Consider the following 27,127-nt stretch of genomic DNA (forward strand, 5'->3'; position numbering starts at 1 on the left):
CGTGTGGGAGGTAATTTACTTGGTCAGTCCTCACTGAACAAACTGAAAGAAATCAAATCAACCACTTCACCGATAATGCTGCAGTATGTCTTCTGGTGTAAATGTGAGACACTCAGTGTGAAGTTGGTTAAAAAAAAAACTGCAGTCCATCAGCTGACCTTTAAAAGTTTGAGGTACTTTCTCTAATTTTAAACACAATGCTGTTTACCGTGGATGCTTTGGTGATGAAGAGAATCCTTTGAGGACAGTAATGCTTGAGGCTTGTTAAATCTAAATGCATTTCTTTCCTTATAAAAGATTTATGAAAGGATCCAGAACTTTTCTTTTCTGTTTTGCAGAGAACAAGACTTCCCAAGATTTGCTGTCATGTACAGTAGTATCATAACAAAACACAGTACTGTACAGCTGAAACATGTAGTCACAAAAACAATACTTCACTGTCTAAATAACACAGCACTGGCCAAAATACAGTGGTTTAAGAAGTAATAGAGTATATGATCAAACCTACCACTAAAAATATGGTGTTTAAAAGAGACGTTATATAATATCATCAAGGACCAGAGAAGGCGCCGCAGCAGCAGGGATCAAAGGCATAAAGTGCAGCGTCGACGCGCTGGTCTAATTGCACTTTATCCTGTTTCAGGGTATATTTATGTTGGCTTAGTGAACTGTAAAATGCAGAAAAGCTGCAGCTGTTTGATACATACAGATGTGAAAGAAAGAATCTACCAAACACAATTTTCTACAAAGTCTATATCCATTCAGTCATGACCTGACAGAAGGTAAATTGAATAATTTAAAAAAAAAAAAAAAAACAAACAAAAAAACAGAAACCAAACTCTAATTTGTTCTAGTAAAACCAGATGTGTGCATCAAGTTTTCAGACATGGTCACACACATGCAGGATTGTGAGAATCAGAATAGATTGATCAAATCATGTCAGGTGTGTTATTAATAATTGAATGTGTATGTTTTATCCGGTCAAAGACATTGGGTTGATGATTATGGAAGCAGAAGAAAATCTTCAAGAAAAATATCTATTTAGCATCTGAATTTGTGAAAAGACAGAAGATTGGTTATTTTAGTTTTAATATGTTACATTGAATTGATTAACGTGAAGGTTTATAATGAATATTCTTTATTGATGAATAAAGGCTGAGATTTACGGTAATGGCTTGTACTTTATCCAGTCTTTTTGAGATATGTAGTCTTTTTACAGGACATCATCTTGTTGTTGTTTGGTGTTTTTGCAAATACATACTCCAAAAATATTTGGTGAATCCAGTCACACCAAAATTAACAGTCAAAATAGGATTGAAAAGTAAAGATAATTTGCATTCAAGTGAGGGAAATAACAGATACTTAAAAGCAAATCAGTATTTGATAATTCTAACTGATTACCTTCAGCGTCTGATATTATGAGGCTCATTAGGTCCGAGGCATTGATGTGCATTTGTAGGCAGAGTTGTTCTGTATCGACTCTCTTTCATGATTGACATTCGTGTCGGCCGCCTTTCGCCTCCCGTGCTCAACATTTGTTTGCCTCGCCTCGCTCCTGCCCGCCGTCCTCCTCTCCGGTCCAGTACAGGATTATTTGCTTTCATTAAAAGAGCGACTCCCGGCCATTGTGAGTTCACACCCAGACTCCCTGGATGGATCTGTGGGTGATGCTACAGACACTGTCTGTTTTGCTCCGGTCTGCGCTCATAACATCCTGATTGCGTCAGCTGTCTGAGCTTGTACAGAATTAGTGCGTCCCGTTAAGATCTCCCCAGCTCTGGCTGTCAGTACAAAGGCAGTCGCAGCAAAACATCTCTCTCATTTACCAGCCAGATTAGCAGGGGTTGATCTCTTTGCATGAAACCGAGCGTTTTACTCATTTCAGTGGCTGCACTGGAACAGAGTTCAAAGCAGGGCTGTGATTTGCGGCCGCTTCCTCGCGAGAGAGGAGGCCAGCTCCGCTGGCAGCCGGACGAGCCACTGATTGCCTGTTCCACTCTCTCCGGGCCTCTCCGACGGAGACGGAGAGCGTCGCTGGACAACAGGCCTCCTCAGAAAGTACATGAAGATTACTGAGCTGAGCACACGAGGACAGACCACACAAACAACGTTATTCACTTCCCAGGTAGCGAGATAACAACACGGGGAAAGACAAAAGAACATGAAGAGTCTCCATTTGTTGTCTTTCTTCTGAGCAAAATGAGCGCTACGCTACAACGAGGTGTTAAAATCACCTCTGCATGGATTGTTATCCACCTTGCGTGTCAGTGCGCATGAACCTGACGCATTATGATTCATTAACACTTTGGTTTCCTTTGGACCGGAAACTCAGACGTGAAGAGGCCAATGACTGCGAGATATTCAAGAATCGTAACTTGCAGAAAGCTACTGCTTTGTGAGCTTGGAGATGCGGAGACTGTTTTGCAGTCACCGATTTGTCGTTGTTTTTGTTTATCTGCTGAGGAGCTAATGTCACTTTAAATGTGTGTATTTTTCTTCCTCATGTTTTTTTTTTTTTTTTTTAAATGGATGCAACTTATATTCAGGTGTGACTTACAGTCCAGACAATATAGAAATTAAAAAAATGAGAATGGCATTGGTCTCAGATTTAACCCACGAGGTTCTCCCATTTTATTTTTAGTTTTGAATTGTAACAAACATCTCGCCGTGAAATTTACAATGACTGCCAATAATATATTGTCTTGAGCATATATCTATTTCACTTTGAACTGATGTAACTGTGAAGCATTTTTTCTTTTGGGTTTCGGGAGGGGGGGTGTCCTGAAGATGTGTCACCACAATAACAGCTTCCTATAAATCTCCTGAGGATAATCCTTAATGCAGTAAAGGTGTCCGATTAAAGCGCTGTAGATCTGAGCTCTGTGATTTTTAGGAGTTACTTTAATGGGCCACCTGTTGGCAGACGCTTTGGGAGCTTGTGGACTGAAATGAAAATGCAACCAGTGTTCATGTGATACGAATGGGACTAACCTCACATATTTTTTTTGTTTCCTCTGTGCCGTTTGTTTCCAGGATGCAGGAGAGGGACCTACAGAGCGTGTGCAGAAGGGCGCTGCTGCTGACCGTCTGTATGATGTCTCTCTGGGGGCAGCTGACCAGTGCTTCGTCTCACAGAAGCCACATAGGTACACTGACACGCCTTCAGTTTGTTTTGCAGGGATCGACGGCTGAACACAAACACAAAGCTTTAAAGAAAAAGATTTTTTTTTCTTTTTCATTCACAAAAACCAGAGACGCACATCCACAGCGGGGTGCATTGTTTTGGGCATGTTGCCCAGAACGACCAGCTGTGCCAGACTGCGTTTCTTATCACACTGGTGGAGGACCCGGAGGGTCCTAACTTTTCTATTTAGGTGTTTGAGGCTTCTTTTGCTGCAGGAGTAATAAATTTTAAATGTTGTCAATTCCCAGACACGTAGGCGATCTCTTATCACCTGGTGTGAAGCTTTAAGATTCAGATGGTGTTCTGCTTCGTTCTCCATCGACAGTGGAAAGCATCGGAGATTCTCCTCCTTGTATTGTTGGAGAAATTACAGCTTCTTTTTTCTATTATTTGTTATTATAATCAACATGTGTTGGCACAAGATTTAGGACATTCTCCAAAAATTAAGTCCTTCTATGTTTCATGATATTGTAAAGCATTGTCTTCTCTATTTTAATTAACCCTGTAACACTCACTTTAACCAGCACAGCCCGCGCTCCTAAAAATGGAAAGGTGGAGATGCGTGACTGCCTACTTGCACCTGCTAATCTACTACCTGAAATATTAGCCGGTGAAACCAGTTGGAGCTTATTCATGTGCAAGGCACCTGAACTGTGATGCAGCCACCCGTCACTAGTGGGGACTATAGAGCCGTCATACGGGTGGAGGTGGCGGCGCTCTGGTAGTTTTAAAAACAGAAAATGGCAGCGTACAGCCACATTCAAGTCATTTTGATTTCAAGCAAGGGTTTTGTGCTGCTGGCACTAATGAGACAATATTTACCCAGAGACACTATGATCACAGAAAAGGACAAAGAATTGAAAGAAAGAATTGAAAGGTATGTTTCAACTTGCCTTTGCTGAAGGTGAAGGAAGTTATTTGAACTGTTGGGATGTAAAATGGTGACCTCCATCCTCCCGCATGGTACAGAGTTCTTCATAATTTAAATCCCATGTGGTTGTTGGTGAAGATTGTAATTAAAGTGTAATTATAGTGTTTGAAATATTTATCCACACATCAGGCAATTTCTACTGTTTTCTGAGTGTTTGCCTTTGTTAGAACAATCCTAATTAAATTTTGATAAGTTGGCAGGGAAGTCGGCTGTGAGGAACATCTCTAAATTGGACGCCATCGCTCCTATGAAAACTTTATCCTTATAGTTTCACGCTCCAAATTTGTTTGCGCTTTTTCCAAATGCCCACAGAAAACTCAGCTGCTGGTTGCTGCCAGTCAGATGCATCACAAATCCCGAGCAGCTCCGGCTTTGCGCCTGCTCCACTCCGCTGTTTGCCACACCAGTGATTTCATTAAGACTTATGGCTCCAGAATGCCCCCGAACTCCAAACTGAATAGTGATTCACTTCAAATCAAGAGCTGCTGCTTTCAGGGGGAGGTCAGAAAATATGTTTATATTTACGCTTCCAAAAGAAAAAATGTCTGTACACCCAATTGGTGGGTGATCCGCTGAATTTCAGTCACCTAAGTATGGACTAATGAAACTGCTCAGTCCAATTATTCGGCCTCACTCTGGAGCCGTGACAGAACAAGTCTGTAAAGACTGGCAGCTTCACCAGCGGGGCTCAGTGGGAGCACTGATGTACAGAGATTTATTTATTCAACACTTTTCCCTGGAACTGTCACTGTCCATGAACAGGCTAAAAACACTCATCTTTTGACCAAAAAGCAAAAACAAAGAAAAAAAACATTTTAAATACACTTAAAAAATAATGAGAGTGTTTGACTTCCAGGAGGGCAGAAGAGCAGAAAACAGCAGCATCAGGCTGTGGAAACACACCACGAAGGACAGATATTTCATGGCAATTTATTGAAATGTGAACTAAAAACAAACAAAGGGACAAATGGATGAATACGCTCTATAACAGTCTGACAACTGTATAATCTTGTAGGGTTTGTTTTATCAGTATAATTCATTAGACACTCTGATGTTTTAACTATATATGTACGTGTCTGTCAATGACCTCTACTTTATTGTATCTTTAGCTCTATAATGTGATTTAATCCTCCTAGGAATTTGCAAAATGTTGGCAGGGCTTGCATCTTTTTCTACCTGATTTTATATTTTTTTAGTTTTTGGCTCGTATTATAAGAAACTGCATGCACATACACACAATTCTACAAAATAACTTGTGTTCTACGCCTGTTACCCGAACACTACACATCACTACGACCTGCAGCCTGAAACCACATGTTGACCCAAAAACTGCTGAATGATGTGGAGTGCAGCATTCCAGTTCCCACAAGGTAGGTCAGGCCTCATAAAGCATACATACACACACTCCCGCATGCAAGCCACACACACACATCATATTCCAAAGTGGTGTTTTATTCTTAATGTCTAGTTGATTACAATTGATTGACTTTCGTGATCACATTAGTTTAATTATTATTCCACTTTAAATACACAATAAAACCATCGATGTGAGAATAGCACTTTATCAGGTGAATTTAGAGACATTACGGTGAAGGTAGTGGATTACCGCACAGCTGAGTTCTTCCATCAGATTCATGCGACAGTCGCTGTACGTCACAACAGATGTTGAAGCGCTGGATCAGTCACATACATGTGCCAGCCATATTTCACATGGCTGGCTTTTAGAGGGGAATTGACATAATTATCTCCTCTTTCTGGCTTTCTGTGCTCAATAACAAAGCTGCGTCTTCCGCACATGAGGAGTCAACAGTTTAGCAGCGATGCAAGTGGAGCATCAAACTGAAAAAAAAGTCATACCAGTACACTAACTGGAGACGTGTGTGTGTGTGTGTGGAGCAGAGGACAAGACCTTTCAAAGGGAATGTTTTCTTAATGGTAAGACGGCCTGATCCCCGGCCGGAACGGTAGAAACTGTGACTACACATTGAACTAATGAGACGTATTCCTCCGGAGGACAAACGGCACGCAGTGGCTGGAGGGACGCGGCTCCACGTCGGCTGGAAAACAAAAGTCCGACCAGCAAAATTCTTTGAGAGGACAAACGGCAGGACAGACCCACGCAAAGAGAGGCTATATGTGTGGAATCGAATCAGGAGGACTAAATGAAACATTTAAGATGGATTTACTTGATCATTATCTTAGCAGTGAACATGTGCTTAACGTTCTGTTCACCTATGGAGGCGTGAAGGAGTGAAAATCTATTGATTATTGTTCCAGTCATTAACAGGCATCCTTTCAAAATACGTTTTATTTAGTCATGTTCCAAATTCTTAAAGTTTATGATGCCATGAATGATTTTCCTTCAGTGTGAAACGGTCAAATCAATGGTATAGTTTTGACCGTATTCAGAAAAAATAATTGAACAGCTTGAGGGAATTCTCTATAAACAAAAACAGAAGCACTGAGACCTGAAATCTTGTTTCCTCTGCTCCATTTCAAGTTTAATTTGCAGCAGCATTATTGACTCTTTCTTTAGAAAATACATCAATAGTAGCCTTTTCTTCACAAACTCAAGAAAGAGTGACACAATTAGTAACCACATAAAACATATGATATGCTCTACAGTAGCAGCAACTTTTGGAGTTGAATTAGTATTAGTGAAAACAACTAGGTTCACCTCATACATTTTTTTTTCTTCCAATTATTGTCCTCAATCGATTGGAGATAAACAAACACATTATAGAAATAAGGATGAATAAATAGTGCGCTTATCCGCTCACATATTTTGGCTGTAATAGTTTACCCTAGTCACTTTTGGGTAAAGTTATTTATAGTTTAATCTCAGATCCTCGGTGCTCCATTAGAAAACTTGGGATAAGTTGATAATAGGATGAGGGATACAACTTCAATCCAGAGTTGGACTGGAGCTAGACCGGTCCTGGCTTTTCAGGATTTGCTTATTTAGTGTGCACCGGGGTTTGAATGTCAGTTCTCAATGCCTCCACCAGTGGAATAACCACAAATATACCAAACACTGCTTTGAATCAACCACAGCAGATGAACCGACTCGCAGCCCTCTGGGGTTTGTAGACATGCAGCAGCTGGCTACATTCCACGCCTTAGAGAAGAACTTGAACTGACTACACCCAGTATGATTGCTCGCCATCAGTAATGAGCAGAAATTAGGTGTACAGCTGCAGCAGGTTGTTATAGCAACGGATGGCAAGCTTTACACTGTCACGCGCGGGACATAGCATTCAGGTGTCTTCACTCTTACAGGCGTCACAAAACTTCATCCCCAGCCGGTAAATCATATGTTCACCTCCTCTTGTGTAATCTAATCAGTGCCTTCACTATTTTCATCGCATATTTCATCAGTGTAGACCGAGAACAGAGCAGCAAATCCCACTTGGTTGACTGCAAACATGCTGGATAAACCACTTAATCTTCGGGTTTACATTGCGCTCTCCTTGGTTTTGCATTTGTCTAACTCTTGTGGTTTGTGCGCTTATTCCTGTGATTTATTAGGAGAGAGCGACAGAGCCAGTACAAGTAGCCCGGGCCTGTTCTCCCGGGCTGCACTGACACTTCTGTAATCACGTAGCCTGTCCCTGAGCTCCGGAGGTCAAGCCAATGTGGCCCAATAAACAAACCTCTTTAGCCCTTCTTGTTTATTGAGGTAGGGGCTTTGCCAGAGCAATTGAACCTTTCACCATAGCCTGACTGGAGCATGCTGAGCTTACAGCGTGCGCACATAACCCCGTAATAAGACCACTGCATCCCCAGAGCACCATCTACATTCATTAGCTAGTCATGAAAGAGTGGAGAGGGAGAGGAAAAGGGCGAGAGCGGGTGCGAGGAGAGAGCGTTCTGGAGAGCGAGCGCGATAACAAGTACCTTTCGGCTCTACAATTTGTTTTGGTCCCATCGATAGGATTCAGACTGATGATGTGACCGGGTCAAACGGGAGCCTCATTACTCAGCTATTTAGATACTTGGACGCTTTTTGTCTTGACGGTCATTTGGGGGGGAAAAAAAAACAAACAGCAATCAAGGTTCTGTGGTTGGGCTGTCAGAGTGTGAAGGCCAACATGGTGAAGAGGAAAGCTTCAGTCAGGGTGTGTGATGCAGCGGAGCAGCTCCAACATCCTGAGATAAAAAGAAAAAAAAAAAATCATCTACATATATTGATATGGAGGTTTTTAAATTTTAAATTGAAATGACATAGAAGCAAAAAGCATTAAGACATGTAGTTTAGAGATCAATGATGTGGAGATCAGTGATCAGGTTTGAGCTCCTGTTGCTGATCTGCATGCACGCATGCGCTCTTCATCGATAATTGGCTTCTTATTTGAATTGAGAAAAAAGAAATCCATATTTGTTTATGTGGGAAAGTTGGGATTCTCTTTAGAAAGGCTTGTCTTGAATTAAATGTTAATGCTTCAGGTTAGATAAGGGTTATCGTTTTTTTTTTTCTTGTACGCAAATTGATAGATTCTTTCATTCTGCATTTTCACTCTTTCATATTATGTGCAAAGTGACTCTCCAAATAATGTCTGATTCATGCAGGGTTTTTCTTTACTCGCCCAGTTTTGCTGAAACAACATATTCAGATACGTCACATTATTTAAAGTTAAAACAACATCATTGCTATTGAATGAAAGTGTTTTCCTGTGTCTGTTCGAAAGAGAACATTACGTGTTAGACACAAGATGTTCAAAGATGGGCTTAAATGACTTTGGAAATACAGAAATATATTGTATATTTACAGTCCAGTATATGTATATTTGCTAACTGTGTCCTGTATTTAGTCCTTTTGGAATGAAAAAATGATTTTCTTTTCTTCACAATAGACAGTAAAGAAAATATCCTTCAAGACATTGCTGGATAATTATTAAAAAAAACATCAAGCTCTGTCTTGTACTGCAGAAGTGTCTGTTCAGTCCACAGTTAACACCAGATTCTGATTCACTCTTTGTTCAGTTTCACGGATCATCAGGCAAGAAAAAAAAAGACAGAAGATGATCTTCTTTTTTGAAGTCATTGAGACATGGAGACAGTTTGAGTCTTGAAAACAGAAGAGTTGTTCTAAAGACACATAGTGGCAACACAAATAAAGACGCTTGTTCGTATTATACTTCCTGGTTGTGTGTGTGTGTGTTTTGTTATGTGTTCTTTACATGACCTTCTGAGACGGCAGTTCAGGGGTTTACTTCAAGTTAGACAACCTCAAATGTTAATAGGATTGCTGAATATTATTCATGATGCTTTTAAAATAAATAAAATGTAATTTTGATGAGAATATGCACAGTACCGGTTTGACCTTTGAAGGAGCAGTGGTTAGCGACCCTCGTTCTCTCTCTCTCTCCCTCTCTAACAATTACTATGGATATATTCTCAGAACGAGTCATTTTGACAGACAAAAGATTATGTCTGGTTTGATTAATTTTAATGAAGAACGTTCAGAGTGCATTTTCCTCATTTGCATGAGTGTTTCTCCAAAAGCTTAGTTCCTGCTCAGAGTGAGCATGGAGATAACATAATGGTGATCACTGTTCTGCTATTGTTTTACAGAAGAAGACGAAAGTTATTTAATATTAGCAAGACTATAACTCTTGTATAATTGTGCATTATTGTTGTGTTTATTAGAAAGAAGCCTTTTTGGGGGGGAAATAGAAATTCAAATTGAAATCAATAAAGAGTTTAGTTACCATATCAATTCTTCCTAATATATCTTTTTTTTAATGTGTACTCTTATGTCAGTTTTATTATCATGAGCAAAACAATTGAGGTGTAGTGAATGAAATAAGGAAAACACCAGATAAATAACCAAATTCATATAAAATTAGTTCAGAATTGTCAATTTAAGTCGACTGATGACCTTTTCTTTTTATTTTTCACATATTCAAGGAAATGTTTGCACATATTTTGACATATTTATCTTGACTTGTTGATTTTTTTTTTTTTTTTAACTTTACATTGTTGGTCTTTTTTGTTGCTTCTTACTCAATCAGGCTACAGAAGATAATGAAAACTGTGCCAAGCACAGATCCAACCACTGTTTTAAGGAGCAGCAGTCTATGTTTGTCAGTTTACCTGCACAAACGGAACCCAGGGATTTCAGGTGGACGTACGAGGGTGATGGTTCGGACTTCCCGGCCAAGTGGCTCCCGCGTCTTCTGCATGGTGAATTCCGCCATCGCATACATTAGGATGCCGCGCGCAAAGCGGGGCAGAGTGGAACCCTTTGCCCAGAGATAGCATGACATTATACCGAGCCGCTGCAGAGCAGGTCACCCCCACCCTAGGGATGCGCGGGGATGCGGCCGCGGTGCATTCGTCCTGACATTTGGAGAGCAGGTGGGCGACACAATGGTGGGGAGCTAGCAAGCAAAGGGAGATTGAGATGGAGATGTGGGGCTGTTTGAGATGCACTGTGGGGATGACAGGGGTCAGCTCGCCCCATCTCCCAGTGGCAGCTCCCGAGATTAGAAAACCATCAAACGTCCTCTGCTATACGCATCTGAATGGCAGCTGTATAGATGAGCCGTGAGTGGCTGCGTGTGGCCTTGGTTGTATCCTCTGTGTGTGTGGCTGTGTCGCCAGCGGAGGCGGGCGAGGGGACAGTCTATGTGCCGAGAGAATATCAATAGTTTCGTTCACATACCCCCTGACAAAATCAAACTTCATGCCTGGGCGGGTGGCTAATGTTTCAGCAATGTGCGAAAGGGCACAGCAGTTTTTGGACATTACCGCAACACACAATTTAACGTGGATATTCAAACGCCCGGCCGACAAGGTCATATATTTTCATGATTTTCATTACCAAAGGATAAAATATTTACTGAAATGTGACATCGTAAACATTATAGTTTACAAACTGACTTCTGTGTTTAATTTCAACTTTCCAAAGAGCTCAATTTAGTCCGCAGTCTACACACAGCGGCTGCACGCAAAGGTCAGTGGAGTGTAAACTTGGTGGCGGTCCGTGTCCATTCAGACGGAGCCCAGAATAACTGTGTGGACTGTGAGCGTCAAATGTACATATGAAAAAAAAGAAAGAAAAAGGTCTGCCAGTGCAGATAACTCAGAATATAACAGGAAAACCATGTGAGCATGCTGGGAATGGCTGAGGTAATGCTGTCGGTTCCTTTGCAATGACGGGGCTCAGACCTTCTGCTGGTCTGGTGGACAGAACGCTACAGTTAGATGGGAGGAAAGTTTATCACTGCAGATATTATATGACTGCTAAATGGATGCAATATGTGATAATGCTGCAGAGTATTGCAATAGCAAAATGTCCTGTCAATTAATACTATCAATCCATAATTACCACCAGCTGTAACTAAGTCCTGGTTCTTCTCCAGTTCCTGCCAGAAGACATTCAGAAGCAGAGCAGCTTGTCAATTTTGTTGTTTTCAATATGTTTTAGTGGATGTTTCTGCTTTTGTGCTTCTGATTTCTGCCCTGTGGCTACCAGGTGTGGAACAAAAGGAAGTGAAATCCAGTCTTTTCAACACAAGATGCTTTTTTTTTTTCCAACAATAACCAGATTCAGAAAGACTTTCTCATGGTTCAATCTTCTCTGCTCATCCCACAAATGTGTGTTCATTACAAATGTGGAACAACTTAAAAGACAAATAAACAGGCTTTGCAACGGCACAAGGTTTTTTTTTTTTAGGAGTTTTATTTAAACATATATATTTCTGCATGTATTTTTTTTTAGCCCATTGTTTCACCTTTGCCAAGTTGACAAAAAATCCTATCTCTGTTTCATGCACTCTGCGTTCTGGTCAGATGAGACCCCGTCAAACCAATCACTTTTTGAAGAAAACAATGGCAATAGCTGAGAGGAGAACGTGCTGCAGTGTTTGATTGCAGCAGGTAGGAGTCTCGCTGTGCCAGAATCAGATATGCCAGAAGTCTTCCATCTCCATTCCTCTCTAATTACAGCTCAAATGTAAACCCATTATCCCTGCCACATTATGAGTTACCTCTAGCTATTCCCAGATTCAAAGAAATGAGGATTTTTGGATTTTGATAGAAGATTTAGATCGAAGCAGAGCCCGGTGATAATGATTTGAGCTGATGAATGCATTAGTGAAGAGTGCTAACAGCATGGCAGTAATTGGGTCTTACAAACTGAAAGCCTGCCCTTACCAGGCAATTAGAGCAACCTCCTTTAAAGCTAGTCAATTGTATTGCTGGTAATGGTCTATGCATGGCTAAAGCTTAGCACATGGAGGTACAGCTCCCTTTCAAATTGGACATGGTTCTGTTTTCATCCCAGGGTTTCTGTAGCGGGGGTGAAATTTTAATGTGTTGAAGGAGTTTGAAGTGATTAATTTGTTCATGGCGGTGATGATCCGCCGCTCCGCAGACTCTTACACGGCAGTCTGTTTGATGCGTGTTGCTACGTAACGTTAACTTTGAAATCAGTTTCTTAAGCAGAGTTTAAGTTTCATAAGGGGGGAAAAAAATGTATGCTTGTTCAACTTTGAAACGTTTGGCAGCTTCCTCACTTCGTCCTGTTTCCTCCAAACTAATAATGATCAGTTACTGACAGTTAAAGAGAAAATGGAAAATTGTATATTTGTAAATGATGCATTTCCTTCTAATTATACACATTCATGTTTTGCTATGAATTGCAGCTGCTATATTTAAAAAGCAAACACTGGGAAAACTGACAAGTCTATGGGATGCATACTGACTAAGAGATATAAATGTGTGAGTTTGGGTCGGCATGGTGGACTAGTGGCTAACCGTCATCCTCACAATGAGAATTTCCCTCACTCGTTTCTTGACCTAATATTCCTGTGTGGAGTTTGCATGTTGTGCCTGTGCATGCACATAATCCAAATTTTGAGCCAGTTTGCATGCAGATTGAGGTCAACCCAACTTGTCATTAATAAGAAATTACTTTTTGCTCAGCACTGAAGAGATGGGAAGGTAAATTCTCCATTTAATTCTTAATAATTCTTCCAGCTGCATACATATGTGGTAAATATTCTGCAATCTCCTCGGCCTCCATTTATAATCAGTGAAGTAGCAGAGAAGACGGCAAACATTAAGATCGGCTGAACTGTGAGGAAATTATTCAGTTCAAATAGAAAGTTTTGCATATAGTGTTGGAACTTCGATTGTGAACGTGGTAAATGATGATCTGATGGTTGCAAATTTCTGTCCAGACTGACTCACAGACTGATCTGAACTGCACGGATCTTTATCAAACTATTTGGTGTTTACAACCTGATGTCTGCACGGATCCTGTAGTGCATGGTGGATGAAGACTTCAAAGAGCAAGACCAACTGCTGAGCTTATCGTGAACTCAAGCGAGAACATGAAAGAGGAAAAAAAAAAAAACAAAAAAAAAAAAAAAAAAAAAAGCGAGAATCATGAATAAAAGCAGGAAAAAAAAAAAGAGAGAAAAAATAGCCCCCAAAAAAATCCTGAATCTGTATTATATGGTCCAAGTTACAAAAGTTGCGAAAACCTGAAGTTGTGGTTGATTTATTATGAATTTCTCCTTGAGAACATAAAAAGGCAGGCAACAGTAGGTCACAGAAGCAGGAGGATTTGCCACTGTTTCCCCCCAAAAAACCCACCCACACCCCTCACCAGAGCTATAAATACATTATGAGTAAGAAAACATTCCCCAAAGCATCGTTGATGGATTTCTTGAAACACAGAGTAGGTTCAAGACGCTTATTTTTGTCTAAAGGGTGGCCCACAGTATTACACATAAAAATGCTCTTGTATACCCTTTCAGATCAATTTTAAGTGAAAGAAGTAGCTTCAACCCATGTTTTCTTTGTCACGATCAATTGAAATTCATCCTAAGTATCGTCTTTTTCCTCCACGGGCTGCCTGTTGTAGCTCTACTGTCATTAAAAGTGGTGAACGCTCTCTACCAGCTCAACATCTGTCTCTAAATTGGCATGTGCTATTATTCCAAGATGTCTGAGAACATGTCGGGAAAGTTTAATGTCCTCGCTCAGCGCTAATTCTCCTGTACTTACTATCACAGATTTGCAGCCCACGCTCGTAAATTTAACACATTTTCCTTAAAAACTGTCCCCCGAAACCTCTTTTCTATGCGGTTTGATAATATAAATCCTAACAGACATTTATGAGTGCTCATCTGTAGTCAGGCAACGCTGAGGAGGAAGCCGGAGAGTAACTCTTCAGCCGTTCAGCCTCGGGTAGTTTCCTCTTTTCTTTAAAGTAATGCTATGCTATGGCCCGATGGTTATTCACTAGAGGCTGGATAGTGGCTGAATAAAGTGAAATATAAGCTTCTGAAATGCAGTCTATCAATTGCCTGCCTCCGTCTTCCGGCCGCGCTCCACGACTTTTCGCCTTCTGGCTCGCATCTCCTCAGGAATGAAGTGCGCTGCTGAGTGTCCACATCGGACCATAAAAACAGCAACCGAGGCTGAGCATCAAGTTTATGTGGACGGACCCAAGCATAAAATGTAATGGGTGGGACCATTGCAGTTCTTCCAAAATGGCTTTTTTAAAAGGTTTGTCGACATATTTTTCAGCAAGATGGTCTATTAAAAGGGGGAACATTTATATTGAGCTGTCAGTGGGTGGACGGGTCAGATGCTGCTCTAATAGTGTCCTCAGGCGGCCCGCAATTCAACGGGGGATCAGCGCCAGTGGCTGCTCCGCCACTAACAAGATAATATTGTTTTCCAGGGTGAGGTTTGATTTAAAGTAACTGGTTAAATATACCTCTCAGTTAGCAGTGTAGTTAATGTAATTAGGTGACAGTTTGATTTAGGGGAGAATCTTCTCGGATCCTCGGCTATAAATAGGTTGAACCCAGTGGCTCTTCTCATTTCCAGCCCGCGCTTGTTGCTCCTCGCTGCTGTCGTCTCCTCCGCCTAATGAAGACGGATCAGCGTGCGGTTCAGATCACCGCGGTTCTGTCATTGTTAGAGAAATGTACAGTTTAACTGTGGCGCCCCCCCCATCCCCCCATCCCCCTTCCAGTTGAACCAATCCTCTGTGTTTTGCGACACTGTGCCTGTCACTCAGCGCAGAGAGGCTTCAGTGGAATCTGCTGAAGATGAAAAACATGGAGGATCCAGTAGAGGAGCAGAGATGGCAGCCGTTTAGAGCAGACATGACACCGGCTTGACAGATAACCAGCATGTGTGCATGTCAGATGAGAGACCAGAGACGCCAGTGAAGGATCTCCAGCTCCTCTTTTGTCTGCCGCCGCGGAGTGGCGTCGAAGCTCGACACGGAGAGCTGCTAATAATGCTTCCAGAGAACCCAGCGTGAGCCTTGTAATGTCACTGTTATGTAAATTACCATTTATTTAAGGAATTGTATGTATGTTTTGTTAAAGAAAGGGAACTGTCAGCGCCATCTGCAAATCCAGGAAAAAGTTGATCCGCTGTTGAGTTTGAACACTGTGTTTCCTCTGCAAACCGAAAACTTGAAAACTTCTGTTTTGGCAAACAAAAGCATTTACTTTGGAACAAAATACATCTCAGGTAAGATTACATTTCAGCAATCTGAGGAGAAATTTCTCCGAACATCTGCAAAATATTCATTTTTTTTTATCGACTGCATTCCTCAAGATAAATTTAGATCCCCCAAGCACTTGGTCAAGGTTCACTAAAGATTTTATGTTGGTTAAATATTGAAGTTTAGAAGTATGAGAAAAAATTGACCTTTTTTTGGTCAATCTTGTCTGAAAACCAGGATTTTTCCTTTACAACATAGATCTTGTAAAGTGATGTTCGCACATTGACATTTCATCAACTTTCTTTTTGAAACCTGGACTTTATACATGCTTTAGGGGAACAGGAACCAGGATCATATGTTTTGCTTTATTTCTGTTTTTTGTATTCATGTGCATGTAATAATCTATAGTGCAACAATACATAACCTCTTTCTCCAAGATGAACACTGTGGCTTCAATAAAGTATGCAATTTCAACAGTTGTTTAGGTTTATCACCTGTTATACTGCAACATGGATTTAATAAACAAAGGTACAACTATGCTGTTCTCCACTGGAACAGAGGTGACGACTGCTACAACTTACAGCACCTCAGCAAGCGAGAGTAGTAACTTTATCTACATATGCCACGAATGCACAACACACACCCTCACAATCAGACCAATGGGAGGAAATCAGAAGAAAACCTTCACATTTTCTCTCTGTGCATGCACAGAAAGGTGACTAACCAGGCTCAAAACGGAGGCATTGCTACTGCGAAGTAACACCGTCCACCTCTCCATCACTGTGCAGCATGCCGCTGTTTCAGTAGCATCTATATACAGGGGAAAAAAGGTTGATACTGAGAATATAGGTAGAAGGAGAATGTGGAAGTGATTTGGTATTTCCTCTCAATAGGATTCTGAAAAGTATTGCTTGAGTGCTTCTATCACTTTGATCATCTCATCGTTTTCTGCTCAGTTTCTGTTGGTTGCTCGTAGCGTTCACACTGTGTGTGAAGAGACAGGCGACATTTCTGACTTCTCATTATCGGACATAAAATAACATTTTCCTACCTTTCATTTGAGACAGACATTTCTCCCAGCGCACAGCCAGCGTATGGCCATTAAGCTGAATACACATGCAGTTCATAGATGTAGAGAAGTCTGTACAATACAACACATGTAAAATAGTAGAACTCTGCTAGTGCCCTTGCAAGTTTCCACAAAGCGATATTGAATTACTGATTAGTCTTTATGCAGATTGATCTTTCTTTTAAGATTATGACATGAGTCACTGGAGAAAATTCAGTTTTCATCTTCACATAGTTTTCTGAGCTACGGGGAAGCGGTCCGACTGTGAGTGAGACATTTTTAAGTTGCATCAGGATGATCGCGTCAACCATTGTTTTCGTTTTTCATATTATTGCTTAGAGATCATTGCGAGAGGCAGAGCGAGACAGCTTGCTGTCAAACTAGAAAAAACATGAGAGGGGAAATGTTCTTTCTTAGATGAAACCTTCAATCATCCATCCATCTTCTTTACAGGTCATCGGTCCATCACAGCAATCAGCTACACAGAGTCGAGCTGCCAGCTTGTTTGTAGGCTGTGGGACGACAAGGAGAATATTCACACAGAAACGCAATCTGAACTTGAACGAGGACCTTCTCCTTATGACCACCACCGCCACTCCGTGACCCGCCTTTAACCATTTCCGAGGACGTATTCTTAAATTTCATTCTCAATCAGTTCGGAGCAATCAATATGGAAGCCAAAGCAATGAGCTGGTCCATAAAATTTGATGGTCATTAAACCCAGACTTTACAGTTTCAGCTTTAATTAACCGCCTTGTGTCGTCAAATTTAAATTCCAGTTATTTACGAGCGTGTGCAAAGAAAAAAAAAAACAAAACGCCAACGTCTTCTACTTAAACAGCTGCCTGGGGTATGACGAATTAACATGATATTTTAAAAGCCTTAATGGTTTTCACACATGCAAATACATGTAGTGACACACGATGATGGAAAAAAAAAAGGAATGATATATTTTGTCAGGCCTTTCAGTGTTAAGATGAGATGATGAAATGCACTAAAAGTGCCAGAAAATCACACGTGTTGAAATGAGAGAAAGACGATAATGGCTTCTTGATGGTCCGCCTGAACATCCCTTATTAGATTTTCTGTGACTGTCTAGGGAATGACTAAGTGTGTCACACAACACTTTTCTTCGCAGGAGGCTTTGAGTCTCTGTGTAAGCCTTTTTCTTCCCGTCTGCTGCTGCTGCTGCTGCTGTCGCCGCTGCCGTCCTTGAATTTAATAATTTCAGTAGCCTTTCACTTATAAGGCTGTATGATTCCTTGAGGGAGTCCAATTGATCAGTCAGTGGTGGGCTCTTGCGGTGTGGCAGCCAGATGAATGGTACTGACATGGACTTCATCTAAACCACTAAAGCATACACTGTGGGGATGTGAGAGCACACTCATCTGTTTCTATATTCCTCCTCTCTAAAGATCCTCCTCAGTGAGTAAAAGATGAAATAATAAAGGGAAATGGTGCTCTTCTTACAAGGAAACTGGCCTGTGAGAATAAAGATTGATGAGAAGGCAATGCCAGCACATTATTTTAGTGAAGGGGGGGGGGGGCGAAAAAAAAATCCCTGTGCAGCTCTTGTGTTGTATAATCTTAAAAGCCTCATCTTGCAGTTGTGCTATGATTAGCTTGATTTTTAGTCTGCTTATTCTCACAGGGTCACCGAACTGCTGAATAGACCATTCTGCGATTCTCTGAAAGTCGTGATTTTGGTTTCTCATAAGAACAGGGGTTTTTTTTTCTGAGTGTTTTCTTGAAAAAAATCGATAAACTCGTTTTTCAATAAGTCTGTCTAATAGAATTTTTCACCGCCTTTCAAAAAATGTTTAGTCTCCTAAATTGAATAAACACAAAAACAAAAGCCGATACTGTGGAAGCTTCAGTTTTCATCGTGTGGCTCGTTGACTGTTGGTGGATCTGCCAGGCAGCGTGTCTGGGACTACTTAATATCTCAAACGTTTTAGATATTTGAAGGGCTAAACGTACAGATTTTGAGCTTATTTTGGTTTCCAACCACTGGGAAATATTCTGCCCCAATCTGTCCTCCAGTTGGTCACTAAATACGGGCTTGTCTGAGGTTTTACGCTGGTCCTGTGTGTGTGTGTGTCTGTCTAATGCATAGAATAAGAAAGCTCGGAACTCCTCTGTTTCTTACAAGAAAATTTTTAATTCCTTTCTCTTCTTCCGAACTACAAAAACCATGTGGTTTCTCACTGTCTGTAGGTTCATTAGTATAAGCAAAAGTTTCCTCAAGTAAGAGTTACTCAGACAGAAATTTCACCCCTCGGAATGTGTATATGAGAATATAAATAACATTCCCCTTTTATGCTTCTCACTGAAACAAAAGAACACTAAATAGCTTAATGAACAAAAAGCAGGGCAAAGAAAACCAAACAGAACAGGAAACACGAAGGAAGAAGTCCATCCCGCTGACATTTCCACTATTTTGCTCAACAAATTTCACTTAATATCTTTATTTCTACCCCGGGCAACTGAGTTGTTGATTCAGAAGAAGCCAAGTATATTAGCAACACTGAGGACAAAAATATAAATATTTATGCAGTCTGAAAAGCCATCCGTATCTTTTTCTGTATGTTTCATCACAGTGGGTTCACTGTGGTTCCATCATCCTTTAATCCCAGTGTGAGGATTTCTGTTTCTGTGTTTGTGTAAAAGCTGCCGATCATTTAAGTCACGTTGATTTAAAGCTGTAAAAATGTGGCATCTCGGCAAAAACCATTAAGCATTTAAGGTATAACAGAAAAACAAATGTTCTCTTAACCAGAGGTCGAAAGAGGTTTTTTCTTTTAAAATTTTTTCAGCTTTTGTGTTTCTCAGCGGTGAATGCATTTCTTGGCTCGTACTGAGGCTGATTGTCGGCTCAGCAGGTTTACAGCTGGTAGAAATGAGTCAGTCTTTTCTGAAGATGGTAATCCAATTAAACAGCGGTCCTGTGAGAGATCACTTTGTGTTACTCACCATGAATGTTGCATGAGCCGACTGGCTTCAGTATGTTACTGGTGTCATTGCCGCCACGTCAACAGATTGTTTTTTCCTTTGGCGATTTGGATTATTTTACCTGGATCTATGCTTCATAGGCCTCTCAAGTCTACTTTTACTGAGTTTCCTTCCTGTGATGTTGGCAGTTCCTTTAAATGCTCTGATTTACTTGGAAAACCGGCCCCAGTTAGAGATGTTCTCAACCTGTAGAGGTTTTTTCGAAGTACCGCAATGGGTGACCAGAGTTTGGGGCAAACTTGGGTGATTTGAATCATTATTAATTCACGGGGAGTCTGTATGACGTGACCTACAACCTCGCTGTTTTTAGGGCGGCTGCTGTTCCTGCGGTCGGGCCCTGTGGCCAGGACGTGCCTCTGCTTTCTGTGTTTTGATCTGCGTCTACATCTGCAGACTGGAAAAAGGCCGGCTGGCTGCACGCGGCATGAGGCGGGAGGCAAACAGATAGCACACACTGTATATTTGTCCTCCGTCCATCTGCGGTGAAAAGCCCACTGAAGCTGGACTTGTTGCTTCATGCTTTGCTGGATAAAGAAGTTTGTTTCTTTTCAGGTGGATGCATCTGTTCATGTCAACATCAGGGCCGGGAAGGAGCATTTGTTTTGACAATAATTCGAGTGAACATCTTTGTGTGCACAATTCGGCGTCCTGCTTGCAAAGATCTGTCAAGAGTCTGTTTTATCTCCACCTCTTGCAGTCAGATGACCAAACTCACTGACTCTCTGTGCAGTGTTGTGGATAACTGTAGTAATTATTATATTCAAACAGTAGTAAACTTTAGTAATTATTTCTTTTTTCCACATGAGCTGCGGTACATTACTGTACACAGCTGACAACTGCATAACAGTTTGTTGATGGGTTATTTATGGACATTAATGACCATTTATACAAGCTAACTGACTGAAAAGGAGTTCTCAATTACAATTTCTGGTGTCTTAGCTGAGCTATTTCACCATTTACTAAAGCAAAAATAAGGGATATTAACAGAGAAAGTCATTCAAAGATTTCAGGAATCAGCCTCATGATTGATTCTCTCAATACCGTCTGGTGATGATAACTGGAGGAAGATGCTCGGCATTGTGGATGTTTGACTCCTTGAAATGAACCAATTTATGCTGTGACAAAAAAAAACAAGCTGCGAAACTAACAATGTGCAAACTGTCATTTTTAAGGCTTAATGATGTTGACTTCTTTTTTTTTTACTGTAATAAAGCTCATAACACAATAACTGGCCAACAATCCAGTCAGAGATTTGAATCATAACATTTTGCCCAAAACTATTAACTTATTAAGTGACTGAAATTACACACACAAAAAAAAATTGTGTAGTTTTTACTCATGAAACATATTGGATCAGTATTTATTCATTGCGGTTCTAAAGTGCTGCTGTGAGGAGAGCTGAGTTCGTTTCTCCTCCTGTAAAAGAGGAGTTCAGTGAGATGGCCAACTTTTACTCAAAGGACACTCAGAAGTTAGCGTCTAATGATTAGCACAGTGATCAGGAGAAAACGTGAGAGAAACTCTGAAAGTCTCCAACTGTTTTCACCCACAACAACAACAGTGGAAATGAAGAAGCCCTGGGAAACTTCAGTAGCTGTAACTGATGTTTATTGTCATAACGGTAATAGTTGCTGCCAAAAGCAGCAGCATCGAGCGTTATTCCCAACACCGCTGACTATTGATTTATTTGCACAGCTGATTGAAAATCAAGGGGTGTTTTGTAAATCCTCATCTCTAATTGGCATTATTTATGACGATAACATTTTAGATGATACTGTAAGGCTCTCAGCCGGCAATGGGAAAAGACAGCCAGGTAGCAAAAATCAATTTTATCTCCCACTACCTGTGCGGCGTAGTTTACCCATTCATTAGACCTGATGACAAAATGATCCCAGCTCATGTTCGGATGGTGATTACAGCGAAGATATTGTTGCACAAAGCAAAGTGTTGTGGGAGGCATAAATTGGTTGCTGGCCTCCACAGGTAAGCTGCGGCTGTGAGACATCAGGAGCTATAAATAGATGCAACAGGATCTTGGCTTCCTATTCCTCCTAGTGTTTGTTATAAAGTGTGATATAGGCTTCAGCTCTTCATAGATTTGATGTTTACAATTATATCAATAGTTGAACAGCAGTGGAGTTTACTGTAAAATGGGGGAAAAAAAAAAGCTATTTCTACAGAGATGAGTCCACCAGCTAACTAACGTCATAATGTGACAGCTATAAGGAGAACTAATGGCTTCACTCTGAAATCCCCACAAATGACATAATTTACCTGTCAGAACCTTCTGTTGTCATGAGTTCAGAGGAAGCCTGCTTCTATCTGTACAGGCTGTGAAAGTGTGTGGAGTGAAAATGACAGTAGCTTTTTCAATTCTCTTTCGGTTGCTTGGAAACTCCAAAAGTCCAAAAAAAAGCTACATAATAACACTTGTTTACATATTTGTTTTTTTTTGTTTGTTTTTTTTTTTATACAGACTCATGTGGATTATGTGTGAGATTTCCACAGCCACAGTTGCTTTTTCGCAGGCTCCTGCCACTGATATTACAGCGGAAAAGCTGCTCGGGGACTCTACACTGGCTCTGATTGTTGATTTCTGTCGCTCAGACGTGTTGATTGTGCCTCACAGATTTTACCTCTTTCCTTTAAAACTGCTGATCAAGTCGATTTTTGTCACTTCTGTTTGGAAGAGGCCTGGAAATGAAACTGGAGACGTTTTTAGATTGCTAGTGAAGTGCTCCAATTATTACTGTTATCTTTAATGGGCTGTTTATGATGTGTGTAATCGCTTTCTTGGGGGAATTTTTCTCTCAATTGTCAATGTTGTTAAGAATTGTGGAGAAAACTGATGAGCTGAAATGGAAAGAAATGAGAAAGAGTATTTAACATAAAGATGGCAGAAATCTTCTCATGATCTGTTTTTTAATCCAGCTAGGTATGTACAAACAGTAACAACTGCATATACGCCATTTAGTTTGTGGTTGTCTCACTTTTACATGCTGCATATAACAGGGACATATTTAATAAATAGATTGTGATGGAAAAATGTACCAATTTTTTTTTTTTTTTTAATGAAACGCCAATATATTTTACTTTCCTTTTACATAGAAACTAAAGCATTTCAAACATTTCCTTCGTTTCATTCTATATATTTTTATAATCACAAAATGTTAGAAATTGTCATAAGGTTTGAGACCCTAACGTGAAAAAAGAGTGAATAATGCTAACAGATGCAATAAAGTTTTTGAATATTATGATAACAGTATGATTTTTAATCGACACAAATGCTCAAGGTGAAAACATTAATGTCTCTGTGCCTTGAGATTTTTTTTTCTCCTTTTGTTACTTTTCACCAGTTCTGACACTATTTTTATTCTTTCGCGTTTTTTGCACCTCCATCATAAGATTTATGTCTGTAGTGCCGCCTTTTGGTGATATTCCATTGATTTTAGTGCATCTGACTAATGCATTGAATGAATGGATGAATGAATGAATGGCTAATGCCCCGCGGCCTAATTCAAACAGCATTAATGCGAAGCGCAGAGAACACAAGTCACCACATCCACTCAGTCCTTTAGGCAAATGACACACGTTTATATTGCAGCAACATGCAGCTTTAATTCATATGTTATGAGAATAGAAATAGCAGACTTATCTACAGGAATCTCTTTTTCTACTTTAATATATGTTGTTCCTCAAGTGTTTAAATAAACTAGCAATTTTGAAGAAAATTCTTCACAAAAAAGTACTTCTGTAGAAAACCATCCATGTTTCATGTGAGTGGTCAGAATCCTGTGTGGTTTTTCTAATAGCCTTGTAATAGATGTCTGTCTGGGATGGAACAGAGTATCTGCTGGATGTCACCGTGACAAATGAAACATCTTGTGCATCATGAAGTATTTCTGATTCTTTTGTTGCGCCGGCGCAGTCCCCCCCCCCCAGCATTAAAATGAACGGCGGGCGTGTGCTTTTCATGTATCCCCTGTTGTGCTTCTATTACTGTACGTCGTGCTTGACTGGCCAGGTGAGGCTGATCCAGCCAGTCATGGAACTGACAGCCCGAGCGCCGTGTTGTTCTTGATGCCTCCCCACCTGCACGTTAGATCAATTGTTTGATTGCTGCAGAAGCTGAAAGCAACCCGTGGCTTTGTTCTAACCCGTATCGTCAAGTTTTTTTTTTTTTTTTTTGTTTTGCGTGTGTGGTGTGTGTGTGTTTGATAAGAGCAACAGGAGAGCAGAGACTAGCTACAAGTTTTACTCCAAAAAGAGCCGACAGCAGTGTCCTATAATGTTCAGCCACCAGTGGAATCTCTCAAGAGCTTTTTTCAGCTGAGTCCTGAATATTTTTGACTTTCAGGACAAACTGCATCCTACATTTATTGCGTATGTGTCCTTTATTGCAGAAATCAGCAGAAACTTCCAAACTGAATGTCAGCTTGACTTTAGTTGACTTTCTAAAGACAATGGTTATACCAAACACCCATTTATGTTTTATGTATTTATGAGTATTGGCAATAATGCATTATGTAACAGCACAACTGAAGAGATTACTGTGAAATGAAGTTTGTGAGTCATTTACTTCTTACTTTTAACATCGTTGGAGGGTAGCGGTCTGTCTCCGCCCGACTCCTCTCTGCCTCCACAGGGCTGTAGATGTGTTTGTGGCCCTGAATGAACATTACTTTAACTTTACAAGAGCTGTCTCAGTTCATCCGCCGCTCCTTTATTATTGCCGTCATTTGTTCATTAAAACCTGGGATTTCGAAAAGGTCAAAGACTGCTGCTGGTTCGATTCCCACAGGGCCCCACCCCTGGTCTCCGCTCCGTCCTCGCCTCCAGGGCGGCTCAGATGCAGAGAATAGGGGCTTTAGGGATTAATAAAGTATGATTGGTTTAGTTTATGCCCATTTCCACATGACTGCTGAAAATTGCTCTACCTTTGTGTGAAAACGTTCAGTGGAGCATTTCTTCACTTTCAAAATGACTGAAAAACAGTATTGGTGTCAGCATTACCATCCCAACAAAGAGGGACAATTAAAAGCGACACGTGTTCCAAATCAGGACTGTTTTTTTTTGTTTTGTTTCGGTAGCAAAGTTTAGTTCCACTACATTTTCAAGAAGTACTTTTTAATTAAATAAATATTTACCTGTGTGTTGCTGCTTCCTGCTTTTCCTGACTTATATAGCTTTTTCAGATCGTAAATAGTTAAAAATAAAGCACAAATCGTTTATTTCTTAAGCAGATTTTTCAGATAATAGCCGGGGCAGTGGCTCTTTTTCTCCCTCATGCTCCAAAACATGTTTGATTTCACATTAATCTTTTGATTTCAGCCTGAGCGAACTGGGATGTTTACAGCCAAATAATGACCTTGATTAATGCTAAAGAAAACGCGGGCCTGTGATGAGATGCAAACATCTCACAAATTAAACGGCTTATAAACAAAAATATCGCTGCCTCTTCTTTAGAGAAACGCTAACATTGCTTTTTTTTTGTGCGCTCCTGCAATGCCAAGGGATTAGTCGGAACAGTCAAACCCTGTTTTTGGGACTGTGCACGCACCGTTGCTCCCTCTGCAGCCTTTTAAACATCTTAAATTAGTCCTTTCGCTGTGTTTTGTATTTTTATCTTTTAATGAGTCGAATCAGATACAAAGAGCTTTTTTTTTTTTTTTTTTAAATAGCTTGATTCAGTTGCTTTCGGGTTTTATTTAGATGTAGCTGCCAGCACAGCAGTGGTTTCTTCCGACATGTGGGAATTATCTGCTCTGTCAGTGAAGCCTCATATCTCCATTTTGGGATTACATCGAGAACACAGAAGTAATTATTTTCCTTGACTGAATTGCTCATAATTATATCGTAACAGTCTAAATTATTACTAACTAGTTTTGAAAGTCGGAGTTATTAAAGATGACGCTGTCTGCTAATAGATCACGGACCCTCGCCTGCTTTCTTTCTTTTTTTTTTTTTTTCCTGTTTTGAAGCCTCAAAATGTAGATAACTTATTAAATGTTAGTGTCTGCCCTCAAGTAGTTGGCTTGACGTTTTTAGAGGCAAACAGAGAGACTTTTGGGAAATGGGTTTGGAACCATCACTTTGAGCCGTCACATTATAAATTAAGCGACCACAGGTCTTATATTAGAAACGATGCTGCAAACTCGCTTCGGTTCAGGGGGAACTTCAGGGGTCGAGCTATCATCATAAACTATAAGATAATGGAAGCTTCAATTCTTCAAACTTTTTCACATTTTATAACCACTTGATGTCATTTCGTTAGTTAAAACACATAAAATCCTAACTTTAACTGATGATCTTGTTCTGGACCTGAGTGTCTAGAAACCTCAAAGAAACTGAACTTTCAGTGATAGAAAGTATATACTTAAAATAAAAAAAATAGAAGTTATTACTCACTTTGTCATTTTCAGACTTCGAAATGCCGTTTCTGCCAGTGTGATCCTCTGGCCGGCTGGATTTTCCCCCCAAGTTCATTATTTCTGCTGTAAACCAAACAAGAACAAATAAATAAATGAAACGCTTATAATTCTGTTCAAATGATAAGTAGTTACGTCTTGACATTGAATGTAGGGGAACTTCTTGTGGCATGAAGCTCATCCTAAATTGCTTAAAAAAATGACAAATGTATTATGACTTGCTCCCTGTTGAAAAGAAGGGAGTGGCCGTATAGATACTTTCATTAAAGCCGCACAGCCTGACTCCTCTAAGCGAAGCTTTGCATTTGTCACGTTAATAAAACGAAACTGACTTTTGAGACTTTATCAGGCATTTTGAGAGAAGGCTCCCGTGAGTTCCCCTCGTCCCGCTTGTCCAGCTTGCTGTTGGTTCTGCTTGCATCAAATCGGCGTTTATCAATCGGGGATCGATGAATATGATTGTGGAGCAGAGTGCTTCTGCTTCAGAGTGCTATTGATCGACTGCAGGGCTGGGCCTTGTGCCACTTCTCATTAGTGGTCTCTGTCCTTTCACCTTTCCTTGCCTCTCATCTCTCCCTCCTGCTGACGTGGGTGCCTGGTGATTCAAACTGATGGCGGTCCTAAGTGCTTTAATAGAAATCTATTGATCACGGGGGGCTATGAGCCATTTATGCGGCTACCTGGACGTCCGCGGGCGGAGCAGACAGCGGGCTGCCTCCCCTTCAACTTGCTGCCCCCTCCATCAGCTTCTCTCACCGACGGCTAACTCATGAGGATTTTTCACCGTGAGGACGATGACAGGGTGATTACACACACTGTCAGGTCAACAGTTCATCAGCCATCTTATGCTCTTTATGTGCCCTTGAGCAAAACATTGACCTTTCAGCTGCTCACATCAGGGACATCGTCGGTGGCCTAATTTACAGGTGGCAGTCCTCTTCTTTAAATTTGCACGTAGTCAGCTAGATGCCGGATCTCAAAGGATGGAGCTCCACTGCATCTGCTGCATTGCTGCAAGAAC

General features: G+C 40.7%; 1 pseudogene; it reads left to right on the forward strand.

Moving 5' to 3' along the window:
- Nucleotides 1-27,127, forward strand: part of LOC115388124 (chemokine-like protein TAFA-2) — a 108,712-nt pseudogene that overhangs the window by 59,606 nt on the left and 21,979 nt on the right.

Source organism: Salarias fasciatus, chromosome 5, assembly GCF_902148845.1.
Source record: "Salarias fasciatus chromosome 5, fSalaFa1.1, whole genome shotgun sequence".
Taxonomy (NCBI): domain Eukaryota; kingdom Metazoa; phylum Chordata; class Actinopteri; order Blenniiformes; family Blenniidae; genus Salarias; species Salarias fasciatus.